This window comes from Canis lupus, chromosome 19, assembly GCF_003254725.2.
Source record: "Canis lupus dingo isolate Sandy chromosome 19, ASM325472v2, whole genome shotgun sequence".
Taxonomy (NCBI): domain Eukaryota; kingdom Metazoa; phylum Chordata; class Mammalia; order Carnivora; family Canidae; genus Canis; species Canis lupus.
Window position 1 is genome coordinate 4,074,181 of NC_064261.1, and position 15,972 is coordinate 4,090,152.

Here is a 15,972-nt window from a genome sequence, read left to right on the forward strand (position 1 = left end):
GTTATTGCCCCATTATCAGTGTAAGACACAGAATAAAATACCCTTCAGCTGGGCCCATGGGAATGAGGCCTGTAAAGCAAGAATAACTTTGAAGAGAAGGAACTAAAATGATCAAAATGGACACCAAAGTATCAAAGGCACACAAATATTAGAGAAAGATATGAGGAGACACAGCAAGATAATGACTATGGAACATGGGCCTTTTAGGCCAAAAAAAATTTTTTTTTTTTTATTTTGTCCCTGCTATCACTTTGCTAAGTCAACAATTCAGTTTGGGCCAGCTGTTCTAGTGATAAAGCTTTAAATAAAGATATTCAAATAACCGAGACAAATGATAGAGTCATCCTTTACTATAATATATTTTCATAATGCCCAACAGTCCCTCATTTAATCAAGAAATTGGCAGGACAGGGAACAAGTTGATAATTTGCAGTTGGGATGTAATAAAAATGTTATAATTCATGGATGAGACACCCAGGCTACATTATGTATTATGAGTTTAACTTGACTTATAACTCTTTCTGGAATTTAAACTGTCATATCCAACCATATGCGTTGACTTTTATAGTGATTTAATGAGTTGTTTGGTGAAAATAAATGTTGACAAAGTTACAAAATTTTCTTTCTTTTTTTCTTTTCTCCCCCCCCCCCCCCCCCCCAAAAGCTTGTTGTTTTCTCTTTGGATACTAGAGCTGGCTGCTTTACAACAATCTGAGAGTTTCTCTTTCCTCATAATCTATGGATAGGATCTTGGCCTTGGATAGGTCGTGCATGCTTGATCTTGGTGGATGAATTGTGGCAAAGAAAGCCTAACAGAACATAATGATTAACCTCTGGTGGCAGCAAGTTACTAGTGTAAGTTTGGAAATAACATTACCTTATATCTGAAGGGTCGGCTGATTCCCCAGGAAAGTGTCTTGTCTTCTGAACGTGGTTTGGCTTCAGCTTAGTTTTGCTGAGGGGCCAATGTTGCAACAACTCGGATTGCTGGTCAGGATGCTGGATTTGAAGGGTGAATGATTGTCTTGTAAAAACAAAACAAAACAAAACAAAACAACAAGCTCAATTCCTATGGAATCTCAAAGGAGAATCTCAGCTACTGGATTGATGCCGTGGATACTAAAAGAAATGAAATAATGCCAAATTGTAGTAGTAGCAGCGTAGCAGAGAATCTTATCAAATGAGCTGTAATTTGAGTAGGCACACATTATACACTCATTAAGAAAAGTGAGGAACAACTAATTGGCTTATTATGTACTCTTTAATTGGTTCAACTAACTTTTAGTTACGGCAGTAGGGAATAAACGGGGAATCCTGTTTTGGGATTTGGCTGGGCCGGGGAGATCTCATGAAATTTCCCTACGTGATAAAAATGATTAGATGCACCACCATTTAGCAAACATTATAAGGAAATAACCTGTAATCGATTAAGGGCTGCCGAGCCATCCTGACTGTGTGGTCAATGAGCCGGCATGACCTGCAAACTCCCTGGGAATAAAGTGATCTGATGTGTGGGAGGGAGTGGCCCCCTTTAGGGCACCTAGTACCCCCGAGAGAGATTTACTCTCTTGTCCTACAAAAAGCCATTTACCCCACAGGGGTGCATATTTCTTATCCATGAATTTTACCCCAGCTGCTACTGTTATCTGCATATGTAAAGGGAAGTGGAAATTTGAAGTAATTACCTGGGTCATGTGGAACCCCTGAAACACTTTTTCTTCAATTGGCTTTTGGCCTTAATGATGATTACCTTAACCTTGCATTTCACTTTGAACACAGGGACGAGAAGATGTCAAAGGAGGGGTGTATATTAAAGTTGTAGAAGGGAAAGTTTTCCAAAGTGTTTGAGATAATCCATAATGCCAAAGGAAATTTGCTTGTGACGTGCAGCCCGATGATAACTGATGCATTTTTATCTATCAACTTTTATTATTTAAGCCCGGGTTTTAATATTTAGATCAGTAAACAAAAAATAAATAATGGCTATAAATAAATTAAAAATGGCTTATTGGGCAGCCCGGGTGGCTCAGCGGTTTAGCGCCGCCTTCAGCCCAGAGCATGACCCTGGAGACCCAGGATTGAGTCCCACGTCAGGTTCCCTGCATGAAGCCTGCTTCTCCCTCTGCCTGGGTCTCTGCCTCTCTCTCTGTGTCTATCATGAATAAATAAATAAAGTCTTTAAAAAAAAAGTAAAAAAATAAATAAATAAAATAAAAATAGCTTATTACCTGAATGCAAAAAAATAATGGAGTTTAACATTTTTGGCATCAAAACCTGACCACTTCGCACCATGTCCACTGCAAATACTTTGTTCAAGGAACCATCGTTTCACACTTGGGTGATTCCAAGTCTCTGAACTGGTCTCCTTTTTCCTACCCCTGGTCAGGCTGCTCTTTTACTTTCCGCTCAGTATCCAGAGTTTTCCTATGAAATGCAAGTCAGTTTTGTTGTTTGCCTGCTAAACACTCTCCATGGCTTTCCATTTCACTCAGAGCAAGCACCATGGTCCTCACTGTGGCCTAAGACTTTGTGGATTTGGTCTCCAGCAACCCCTTTGCCCTCTCCTGGAGTTCTTGCTACTGTTCTGACCACACTGGTTTCCTGGTTGTTCCCTGACCACTTGAAGCCCCCTCTCCCTTTGTGATCTTTGTCCTTGCTCTTTCTTCCACCTGGAACACGCTTGCCCCACTATCTGCATGGCCCATTTGCCCCAGAATCTCTGCACAAATGGCTTCTTATGAGAGAAGACTTTTGTGACTGCCTTTTATAAAATAAATAATACTCTCAATATCCTTTCCTTTCCCTTCTTCTTCTTCATAGAATTATTTTCACCTTATATAAAAAAAGGAATTATTTTCACCTGATATTTCCTGCATTTACCTCTTGATTTGTTTATTGACGGGCTTCCTTTATCCCTAAATGTAGGCTCAAGGACAGAGACTTTATATTTTTGCTTACTTTTCATGGCATATATGAATCTGCAAGAGCTCTTCTTAGAATGTGACATTGACACTCCTCCATTGAGAGATGTGTGGGTCTATGCTTCTTCTTCTTCTTCTTGAATCTTGGCAGGCCTGTGACTATTGGCAGAAGTGATGCTATGTGATTTCCAAGGCTAACTCGTAAAAGACAATGTGATTTCCTCCCTGTCCCTTGGGATCCTCAGTCTTGGAACCTTGCTGCCCTGCTGTGAGAAAACCCAGACTACAAGAATAACCTATATTTAACTGAGAGAGTGACACTCCCAGCTGCGGTCCAGCATTAATGGCCAGCCATGTCATTGAGGAAGACTTTGTGATGATGACTCTATGCCCCAGTCACCATATGATTGAAACTATCAGAAACCCCAAGGGACAACTGCCTAGGTTACCCTAGTCAACCTCCATATCTATGTGGTTTAATAATAAAATGATTGCTATTTTTTTAAGCCACTATATTTTGAGATATCTCATTTTGAAGCAGTAGACATCCAGAACATTGCTACGTCCTCCAGAGCCTAGAAGAGTACCTGAAAGATACTTCCCCAATAAATATTTTCCGATTAGTCAAGTGATGCAGAACTCTGGATGTGCAAAGTGTACTGGTTTCTTGCTGGAGACTTCTTTCAGTCTTCTCTAATTGAATGGTGACTCTTGATGAATTGAGGTAATACTGTGCATCCTCTCGTATGTCTGTAAATTTCAGCTTAGCAATTTCCTTTGAACTTTGAAATACATAAACAAAAGAAAAAGTAGACAACTTATAAGACTTGAATAAAGGAAGATGAACTGAAGAGGAGGCTTAAATGAAATTTTTTCAGCTTTTTAAAAATTTTGGTCATTTCATTATATGTAAACATCTTCAAGAGAGAGAATGAGAGTAAGTCTAGAAAAAAGGCTTGTGTGAATAAGAAGCTAAGGTCTTTTTATTACCTGTTGATTACTAGTAGCCTTGCTGTATTACTTCCCGGTTATAATTGTTGATCATGGATCACCCAGGGACTAGAGGAGCTCCAGCCCAGTTTTCATTTTATATTATTACTATAGTAGAATTTCAGACAAAAGCAAAAGGCAAGGCAAAAAGAAAAAAAAAAAAAAAAAGAAACCAGTTTTCAAAATCACCAAAACTGGCATGAAGTAAAATTGCTTTAAGATAGGCTCTTCCCTCAAAAAGAAAGACCTATCACACGTGGGGCTGTATTGTTTTCCTCTTCACAACCCAGTGTCAAGGCCATGACGTGTTCTCAGATGCAACCTTTAAAAATGTCACCTGTGTCCAACCTTCAAAGTCACCCAACCAGAGTCAGTCACTTGACTTCAGACACAAAGGAGTCAAGCTTCAGGCTTGGGACAGTTTCAGAGGTCTGGGGATGGCATTTATTTCTTCATTCTTTCCTTGCTTGTCTCCTGGCAGGACTCTGTATGACCGACAGCTTCCCTGTCACCCATCTTGTTGTTCAAGCATGTGACTTGGGCCTCGTGGTGATGAAGTAAGAGGCCAGGACTGGCCACAGTTCTTTTTCTTTGAACACATGCAGGACAAATATAAGAAAAAAGGCCACTTCATTTACAGTCTCATTCCGAAGAGTATAAATTGCCCATCTCTGCTTGGCTCAACAAGGGAACCTGAACGCTAAGGGCTACCCCAGGGTAGGGGGATTTTCTCTCTCACTCCTACAGGCTGACGGCAAGTTTGCAGAACAGCACGAATGAATGAAGTCACATTAGGAATTCAGTGTGGGCCTAGGGCCGAGCACAAGGGGTCAGAATGTAAGAGCTGGCACTCAGAGGCTGTGTGGCGGTGGCACCAGTCTGGCTCAGCTGCCTCTGGGGGAGCAGCGACAAGCCTTTCCTACCAGGCCTTGCATTATTTCTGTTTTGGGTCCCGATTCTTTTTATTTTAAACTACTAAGTTTTGGGGTAGTTTGTAATGCAGTAATAAATGTTGGCACACCATTCCCAGTCCTGCCTCCCAGAGGAACGCACATTTGGATTATGATCTCTTTTTGGTATCTTCCGGTGGCTACTGACAAATAGGTAAGGAGATTTTCTTCCTTTTTTTAAATTTAAATTTATTTTTTTGGAGTTCAATTAATTTTTATTGATTAATTAATTAATTTTTATTTTTTATTGGAGTTTTTAATTTTTATTTTTTTAATAATGATTTATTTATTTATTTATTTATTTATTTATTTATTTATTTATTTATTTATGATAGTCACACAGAGAGAAAGAGAGAGGCAGAGACACAGGCAGAGGGAGAAGCAGGCTCCATGCCTGGAGCCCTATGTGGGACTCCATCCCGGGACTCCAGGATCACGCCCTGAGCCAAAGGCAGGCGCTAAACCACTGCACCACCCAGGGATCCCCTTTAATTTTTATTTTTTTTATTTTTAATTTTTTTTATTGAAGTTCAATTAGCCAACATATAGCATAACACCCAGTGAAATTTTCTATTTTGTGATTTATTCATTACTATTACAATTTTTTTCCTTTGGTAGGTAAATACTACTAAGTTAAAATTGTATTTTATTCAAAGTGTTTTGTTTATATTTAAGACAAAGAATGATAAGGCTCAGAGTGTCAGAGTGCTCTGTGGCCCCATTCCCCTCAACCTTAATTTCTGCTTCCCAGAGTCAACTGCTTCTAATTCTTTTAGCTCTTATCTTGGTATTCTATTAACCTTTGAATTTCTCCATAACATACTTACATTGCAATTTTTTTATCTTTAAAGTTTTACGCATCATCTATTGACTTCCTCCTATAGAAGCTAGGTTTCAGCTTTCTTAAATGGGACACCCTGCCACCACCCACTCCACGCTACGCACTACGCACACTTTCGTTTCTTTGTACCCTCCGTGGGATTATTATAATTTTGGTGTAAATCAGTGTTGAGTGTCTACATTATTATGACTTTATAAATATTGTTCACATCTGAGATCCATAGGTACTTTAGTTACATTTCCTTTCTTTATCAATCTTTTTTTCCCCCTAGAGTTAATAATTATTCCAATTTTTCTTCTGCTCAGTTTTTTTTTGTACCTGTTAACACTTCCAGTCTGAAAACTAAAGTGTTTGTGAGTGTAAATAAATGTATATTCACACTGAAGCAAATCAATACACGTCTCTCTATCAAAAAAGCTACATAAGACAATTTCATCAGTTCTGATTTATTTATTTATTTATTTATTTATTTATTTATTTATTTATTTATTTATTTTAGAGGGGGAGACATCCTTCTTTAGAGCCCTCTGGCTTCCTGCTTGAATGTGGACTGGATACTAAGATTGCTTCAGGGCTGTTGCCCTGAGGCTTTCTTATCTTGGGAATTTCTTTCACTTCTCCCCTGGGTTGGATTCTGATATATTAGTTGTTTATTGCTTTGTAACAAATCACCCCCAAATTTAGCAGCTTCAAACAAGCAGCATTTATTCTCTCACAGTTTCTGTGGGTCAAGAATCCAGAAAAAACTTAGCTGGATGGCTGTGGTTCAGGGTTTCTCAAGAGTCTTGAGCTGGGGTGGGATAATCTCAAGCTTGACTGGGGTGGGATAATCTGCTTCTAAATATAGTCTTGTGGCTGTTGGCAGGAAGATCCAATTGCTCACCAAATGGACCTCTTTATGGGCTGCTCATCTCATGGCAGTTGGCTTCCCCTAAAGTGAGTGACTCGACAAAGAGTGCAAGGGAGCAACCAAGATGGAAATCTCACTGTCCCTTATAACCTAATCTCAGGCATGACAGATTGTTACTTCTGCCATTTTCTGTGGGTCACACAGACCAATCCTTGTCCAACAGGGGAGGGAACTGTACAAGAGTGTGAATCCCAGGACGAGGGGCTCATTTGGGTCCACTTTGAAGAATGGCTACCACATCTTTTATCCTGGATTCCATGTTTTTTTCTCATTGGTTGACTAATTCCTTCTGGTGGATTACATTTTCTTTTCTTTCCTTCCTTCCTTTCTTTTTTTAAACAAGATTTTATTTATATATTAGAGAGAGAAAGAGAGAGATCAAGCAGGGGGAGGAGAGGGGCAGAAGAAGAGGAAGAAGCAGACTCCTTGCTGAGCAGGGAGCCTGATGTGGGGCTGGATCCCAGGACCCCGAGATCTTGACCTGAGCCAAAGGCAGACACTTAACCAATTGAGCCACCTGGGTGCCCTACATTGCATTCTCTAGTAGCATCTTGAAAAAGGTTGTCTGGGAAGTTATCTTTTTCAGCCTTTGCATTTGTGAACATGTCTTTATCCTCATCTCTGAATGAAGGTTTAGAATTCTAGGTTGATATTATTTTTCAGAATTTTGAAGGGGTTGCCCCATGATCATTATCATGCAGTTTTCCGAGTTATTATTTTCAGCCAAAACCATTCTGAATCTCCATGGTCCTTGTTCCTTGTGTTCCTTGTTCTTGTGTTTGTATGGCTTTTAGACTTTTCTCCTTATTCTTTGCATTCTGGAGTTTCATATCTCGGTGTGTGCGTGTTTTTCTTCTTCATTTTCCAAACTTCATTCTGGAGCTTGTCTGGGCTTCTGTCCTCAGTAAATTGCCAGCATAGAAAGAGGTAGTCACCTGATTGTACCAGCTAACAGAGGGGACTGAGGAATACGGATTTAACTGCTTCAGAGGCAGACTTTTTCCTGAGTATATGACCGGCTCTTTCCTTTTAGGAACTCGAGCTCTTTAATTCGGTGAAGTTTTTATTTTTATTTATTTGATGATTTTCTCAGTTAACTTTTTTGGGGATCAAATTTGTGACGTGTTTAACTCATTGATTCTCTGGTTTTCTTAGTATTATTTTTCTATTTTCTATCAATTTTTCTTTGATCTACTTCTTGAAGGATTTCTGCAACTGGATCTTCCAGTTGATTTATTGAAATAAATTTATTTAAATTTATTGATATTTAAATTTCTGCTTTGATATTTTTAATTTTCAAGAAGTACTTTGTTATTTGATGAAGGTTTCTTTTTTTTTCCTTTTTTAAAAGATTTTATTCATCCATTCATGAGAGACACAGAGAAAGAGGCAGAGACACAGGTAGAGGGAGAAGCAGGCTCCATGCTGGGAGCCCGACGTGGGACTTGATCCCGGGTCTCCAGGATCATGCCCTGAGCCAAAGGCAGACACTCAACCCCTGAGCCACCCCGGCGTCCCTGATGAAGGTTTCTTTCTTTCTTTTTTTGAAAATTTTTTGCACTTTAATTCTACTTTTATCATTTGGTGTATGTTTTATTTCCCATTGGATGCTTGCTGAAAATGTTTGGCTTAGTAGTCCTGGACTGTCTATTACCACTAAAGAGTGATGCATCAAAAGCTGATTGGAACAGTGTGCAGAGGCAGGCCTTGTCAAAACGTGGGCTTTAATTTAGGGTAATTGGTTGGTGTTGTTTCATTGATGGATATTCCAACTTTCAGTATTTATAGGTCTTTTTTTGGGGGTTGTTCGATTTCCTCAGAGAAAAATTACCCAATCTCCTGCTTTGGATGTGTGTGTTGGGGGATGGATAACAAACTACGCTGCCAGGATTTTAAAAGCCAAATGGGTCCAAGGCAATTGGGATCTCAGTGCACCTCATGCGTGACTTCACCCAGTTTTCTTGGTTTCGTAGGGTGTTTCTCAGCTCTGGCTGGCACTCTGAGTCTGCGGCTTGTCTGGGCTTTGCCTCTCAGTAAATTGCCAGCATAAAAGAGTCACCTGATTTTGCCGGCTAAGCGAGGGCACCTAGGAGTGAGGACTCAACTGCTTCATAGGCAGACTTGCAACCAATGCTGCTCTGGTTCAGACTCCCCCTTCCTCCAGCCTTCACAGGTCTTCACTGTCTCCTTTGGGGGAACTTTTCCTTTGCCATTACTGCATGTAGAGGAGCATTTATTAAAATGGTGGTTCTCAGAGTATGGTCTAGGGGTCTGAAAGGTCAAAAGAATTTTTATAATAATACTAAGATATCTTTTGCTCTTCTCTTTCAGATTCTTCTATGAGCATACAGAAAAATTTTCCAGAGGCAACATGATGTGTGATATCACAACAGATTGAATACAGCAGCAGATAAGAGAATCTAGCTATCTTCTGTTAAGCCCAGACATCACAGAGATTTGTAAAAATGTGCAAGAAAGCCACTCTTCTCACTGTCCTTTTTTTTGGGGGGGGGATATATAATCATCCTTCATAAAATATGTTATTTGTGTTAATATGTGCCAGATTGACTAATATTATTTAAATAAATTAATAACTAAACACTAAAAAGTACCCCCTTTCTGGTAAATATCTCTGTATCTATATCTATACATGTAAAACCAACATGAACAAAAGTTCTTCTAGGTCGTTGATAGTTTTTAATAGTGTGAAGGGGTCTGGAGACCCCAAAGTCTGGGATTGTGCCTTAGAATAATCCTCCTGGGTTCTTTTTTCTTCCTCTTTTGCCTCTCCCCAGGCAGCAAGGGTGACTTACCTGTGGAGCATGGGAGAGGCAGGCAAACACGGCTAAGTCTTTTCTTCTCTCCTTTCTTTTGGGGGAATCCTAAAATCTTAAGTTTAAGGTTTGGTTGTCAATAGAGAGTGTGCTTCCTTGTCAGCTTTCAGCCGCAGGTTAGCGTAGGGCCTACTGGTTGATTCTGTGGCATTGGCCCATCTTTGCCTGTGATTGTGATTGGGCAGATCTGATTCAGGAATGGATTTGGCACATTCATCTAATTTAGGCAGAATAACCTGTATTTTCTAATAAGAGCTTTATTAGTAATAAAGGAGACATTTAAAAAACATTTAAATTTTGAAATGACTTTAGACTTACGGGCAGGTTGCCAAAATAGTAGAGAGTTTCCATATACCCTTTGTCCAGCTTCCCCTGATGCTATTACTGGCCTGCTAACTACAGTACAAAGACAGGAGATTCACAACACGATACAATACACCAATCCACAGATCTTATTTGAATTTCATCAGCTTTTCCACAGATCTTTCTGGTCCAGGATCTAATCCAGGATTTCCCTTTAAAGGTGATATTTTGGTCTTCTATTGTCTGGCTTCTGCATCTAGGTTTTTTATTTTATTTTATTTTTTATTAAAGATTTTATTTATTTATTCAAGAGAGACAGAGGGAGAGAGTCAGAGACACAGGTAGAGGGAGAAGCAGGCTCCCTGCAGGGACCCCGATGTGGGACTCGATCCCAGGACCCCGAAGGCAGATGCTCAACCGCTGAGCCCCCCAGGCACCCTGCATTTAGGTTTTAACTGATTTTCTACTCAACTGAGAAAAATTGGGGGTGTGATTTATCAGTCAGCCTTGTCTCCCAGCACTTCCAGACCTTGAGTCTTTCTGGAATCCTATGGTGTGAAGAGGTAATACTTCTTGTCTTCTTTTTTTTTTTAATAATAAATTTATTTTTTATTGGTGTTCAATTTGCCAACGAACAGAATAACACCCAGAGCTCACCCCGTCAAGTGCCCCCCTCAGTGCCCGCCACCCAGTCACCCCCACCCCCGCCCACCTCCCCTTCCACCGCCCCTAGTTCGTTTCCCAGAGTTAGGAGTCTTCCAAGTTCTGTCACGCTTTCTGATATTTTACTTCTTGTCTTCTTCCCATATTCTCCACTACAGTACTTTCCAGCCCTCCCTCTTAGACTAACTCAATTACCACAAGACCACCTCCTTTCTAGCTCTCAGAGCCTTGTTGCTACTTCTCTCCTGCTCTTGTCTGCCCTCTTGTTTTCTGTGGTTTGCTCTCTGGGAGATTTGCACTGTCTCTCCCCAATCTAGGGTCAGTTGCCAAACCCTTACCTATGCACTGGAAACGTGAGAGTTAATAGATTTTTATTCCTTTAGTATTAATTTTGGTTGGGTTTTAGGAAGGAGCAGAGATAAAAGGTTTAATCTCTTGTTTAATTAGAAATCTGACCCCTGATATATAATCCGCAATTTGTACATTATTTTTGCTCTTCAGTTGAAAACCTTATTAAATACTTTTAATGACTATTGTGCTTAACTGAAGCTTTATACTCACTCTTAAAGCAAATAAAGACTGTGGAAAGATTATGGAAAAACTGGGTAGCTTTTTAACTAACTTTACTGATATACCTGTTTATGGTAATCAAACATATGTCGGCCTTGATTAGAATGCTTTTTGTAGCTTACTTTGAATTGCTTGGCTTGGAATCAAAAGCCATGCCCAGGGATTTGCTTTATCCTTTAGGCTTGGCTGGTGTCATGGTGCCTCCAGCTATTCACTGCTCCGAGATCAACTGCAGGTTTCTCCTAGTCTCCTCCTCTTTCAGGTTCTGAAAAGGAAGAATTGCCGAAGGAAGAAACTATTTTATCTCTGGTTCCCAGCTCCCAACTTCCTTCTATCATGTTCTCACACTCAATTGAAAAGGAGGAGTGAGATTATAGCTGTGCAATACTTTCTTATAAAGCATTCGACTTTCCTTCAATTAAAAAAGAATCAAAAAGGGTGTTGCCTGTGTTCTTCTCTAGGATTTTGATGGAATCTTGTCTCACATTTAGATCTTTCATCCATTTTGAGTTTATCTTTGTGTATGGTGAAAGAGAGTGGTCTAGTTTCATTCTTCTGCATGTGGATGTCCAATTTTCCCAGCACCATTTATTGAAGAGACTGTCTTTCTTCCAATGGATAGTCTTTCCTCCTTTATCGAATATTAGTTGCCCATAAAGTTCAGGGTCCACTTCTGGATTCTCTATTCTGTTCCACTGATCTATGTGTCTGTTTTTGTGCCAGTACCACACTGTCTTGATGACCACAGCTTTGTAGTACAACCTGAAATCTGGCATTGTGATGGCCCCAGATATGGTTTTCTTTTTTAAAATTCCCCTGGCTATTCGGGGTCTTTTCTGATTCCACACAGTGGGAAATATCAGAAAGGGAGACAGAACATAAAGACTGCTAACTCTGGGAAACGAACTAGGGGTGGTAGAAGGGGAGGAGGGCGGGGGGTGGGAGTGAATGGGTGACGGGCACTGGGTGTTATTCTGTATGTTAGTAAATTGAACACCAATAAAAAAAAATAAAATAAAAAAAAAAAATAAAAAAAAAAAAAAAAAAAAAAATAAAAAAAATAAAAAAGAATCAGGTTCTTGATAGTATTTATAGGAAGAGTAAAGCGTTCTGTTCCCACCCCTTATTTTAAAATTTTACCTTGGTATGTATCTGTTCATTGTCTTAATACTTTTGCTCTGTATTTATGTATCCATAAATCATGTGTTATTTAAGAATTGCATCCATTACTTCCTGTTGGGATGGAGAGTGAAGGTTGGGAAAGTCAGGGGACAAGAATGTAGGGGACAGTATCCTTGATGGTGATGCTTTTTCTTAAAAGATAGAGTTTGAGAGCACTCATGACAAAATATTAACGTTCATTTTGAGGGACACCTGGATGGTTCAGTGGTTGAGCATCTGCCTTCGGCTCGGGTTGTGATCCTGGGTCCTGGGATCGGGTCCCATGTCGGGCTCCCTGCATGGAGCCTGCTTCTCCCTCTGCCTGTGTCTCTGCCTCTCTCTCTGCGTCTCTCGTGAATAAATAAGTAAAATCTTAAAAATATATTTATGTTCATTTTGAGTGGCAGGGAGGGTGTTTATGTCATTTGTACTCTGCATTTTTAAAATATTTTCCCCCAAATTTCAAAACAAACATTTTAAAAGGAAGATGTAACTTGATTTTAAGAAGAATAACAGTGATTACTTGGTCTCCTGTCATCTGAGATTGAGTCATTTTCTGTAAATGAAATGATTCTATGCAGCTGAGATGGAACTTTTAGGTGTGTTATCCAAATTTCCCAGGCTACATCTACCTTGGGAAAGGAGGCTCCAAGACAGTCACAAGGCAGTATTTCTGCCTATCTGTTCTCACTTGGTCTGCAGAAAGTTCAGCTCTCTCACATTTGGTGAACTAATCTAAAGGTCTCTAAGAAATGTCTGTCATGTAAACTTCAAAAACATCTCCTCTCCTGGCTTGCTGTAATGACGAATCCAGTTACTGCAGATGCCACACTCAGTTATGTCCCCAGTGCCCACCTTAAGCCCCACAGCTGCCAATGTTACCATGACTCAGTGCCTGGCAGGGAGGGCACTGACCTCTATGCCCTTGATGTGTAGGGCTTCGAAGCTGTCACCATCTGTGGTGACAATGTGCGCAAAGCTGCTGCTGTCACCACCTGGCCACCGTTAGCACCAATGTTGCTGATATTTCACAGTCTGAAGGCCACACGGAAGCTTCAGAGAAAGAAGTATTTTGGTTCCTATGGGTGCAACCTGCCATGAGTGTGGGCTGGAGGAAAGTCTGAGTGACAGTCACGTGCTATGCTCCCGTTCACGCCTCCCTTCCCAGCCAAGATGTTGCCTGAATCCTTAGGATGAGTTCTTCCCTGGGAAGGGCATGGATCATCACTAAACTAGATCCCTGGTAAGCCTGTTCCACTAGATTTTGCAATGTCCATTTGTACTAAATCCGGGAGGACACACTCGATTCAAGCTGGGACTCTGCTATAAATTCTGAAGCATTGATATGTATTTTTAAAAGTTTTTATTTTAATTCCAAGTAGTCAACATACAGTGTAATATTAGCTTCAGGTGTACAATACAGTGATTCAGCACTTCCATACCACCCGATGCTCATCACAAATGCACTCCTGAATCCCCATCACCTATTTCTCCCCCAGTAACCATCAGTTCTCTGTAGTTAGGGGTCTGTTTCTTGATTTCTTCCTTTCTCTCTTCTCTCTTTTTTCCCCTTTGCTGATTTGTTTTGTTTCTTAAAATCCACATACGAGTGAAATCATATGTATTTGTCTTCCTTTGACTAACTGATTTTGCTTAGCATAATATTCTCCAGTTCCATCCACATTGTTGCAAATAACAAGATTTCATTCTTTTTTTATGGCTGAGTAATATTCTATTGTATATATGTATATATGTATATACGTGTGTGTGTGTGTATATATGCCACCTCTTTATTCATCATTTGATGGACACCTGGTCTGTGAAGCATTTAGATTTTAAAAACATGATATAAAAAGGAACTTCTGGGATCCCTGGGTGGCGCAGTGGTTTGGCGCCTGCCTTTGGCCCAGGGCGCGATCCTGGAGACCCAGGATCGAATCCCACGTCGGGCTCCCGGTGCATGGAACCTGCTTCTCCCTCTGCCTGTGTCTCTGCCTCTCTCTCTCACTGTGTGCCTATCATAAATAAATAATAAAAAAAAATTAAAAAAAGGAACTTCTCATAAAGTGGATTATTTATCTTTCTCACTTTAGAAATGGTTTTTTAATGAATCTAATGTAGGCAACAGTGAAAAGAAGGTGCTTCTCAGTCTCTGGGAATTATTAAAATCAAATCAAAACATAATAGTGACATTAAAAAAAGGATTTTATTTGTTTATTTAACAGAGAGAGAGAGAGCACAAGCAGGGAGAGTGGCAGAGGGAGAGGGAGAAGCAGGTTCCTTGCTGAGAAGGGAGCCCGTTGCAGAGGATGCAGCGGCCGGTTCTAGGACCCTGGGATCATGACCTGAGCTGAAGGCAGCCACTCAACCTACTGATCCTATGCCCATAATAATGACATTAGATATATGTAAAACATGACTTAAATATAAATATTGCTCAGATCCAGAAGCAGAAAGTACAATAAAACTGGCTATATTAGCATGTCAAAAAACTATTATGGGTTCTGTAGTATTAATATGTCATAAGAAAAAAACATGTCAATCAGAAAAGGAAGCAGATGGTCAGTAATAGAAGTTTGTAAAGTCACAGAGCCACATTTGCCATACATCCCAGCTCTTCCTAGGAGGGGATCACTTGGCCAACAGGCTTCCTCTGCCTGTGGACAGGAACAGCCTGACCCCGTAAAGAATAATCAATCATATTAAACATCAGAATCTTAAAAGCAAATACTATTGATCTGATTCCGTAATCACTAAATCGATGGGATACAATAAGGTGCCCCTAGCAGTAAATTTCTTAAAGACATAATTTGCATTTTGGGTTTATATGTTAGTCTTTTGTAGGCAAAGTTAATGTGAGTTCCATAGAGGAATGATATCTCAGGTTGAGAAAAAAAATCAACTATTTGAGCTTACCAAGTTGAAAAAGAAGATGCTAGAGCACTGTGCATTTACTGAAGCCCTAACATGAGAATTCTTGGTAGCAAACTGCCCACTCTGGCAATACCCACCCAGGTACATAGCCCACCAATAAAAGTAATGTAACTACACTAGAGCATTAGAATACAGAAGAGACCAGTTGCATCCCACCCATGTTACAATTGTGATGTTACGGTTAACTATTGGTGTATTTACACATAATTGTGTGTGGGTGTGGAGTGTGTATGTTGTGTATATAATTTAGTTCCTGATTTTTAAATTTAACTTTATATATAGTCATTTAAAAATTTTTTATTGAGTTGCTATTGTATTCTAGATGATGCGCTAAGCACCTTATAATAAAATAATACAAAATACAAAATAAATAAAAACTTTTGCCGTATACCTTTTAAAATGAGGGGAAGACATAAACAAAAGAAAGATTAAACACATGGCAACTCAAGTGATAATCAATGACAGGAAGAGTCTCCATGGAAGGAGAATGATGGGTGTGCTCAGGGGAGGGGTGGATCAGGGAAGCCTTCTTGGAGGAAGTGACATTAAATAAAGGTCTGATTCAGTTGTCAAGAGGATGTGCTATTAAATGAAAAAATGGAGGATCTGGATTGAATAAGACTTGGGATTTACTGATATATGCTACTAAAAGTCAATTTGTTTCCTTAAGACTTAAGAGTGGGTTAGATATGTTATGGCTATTAAATCTCTACTAGCTCTGGCATTATAGAATATTGGACACATTTATTATCTTAGAATACAGGTGTGTATATTTGTGTGCACGTTCATTGGAATAGACAGGAAAGGGTAATGTGTAGATGCGAATGCTTCTGTGTGGGAAAGAGTCGCCTGGCTCTCCTAAAAGACTCCGGGTCTTTCAAGAATCTCACTCTTT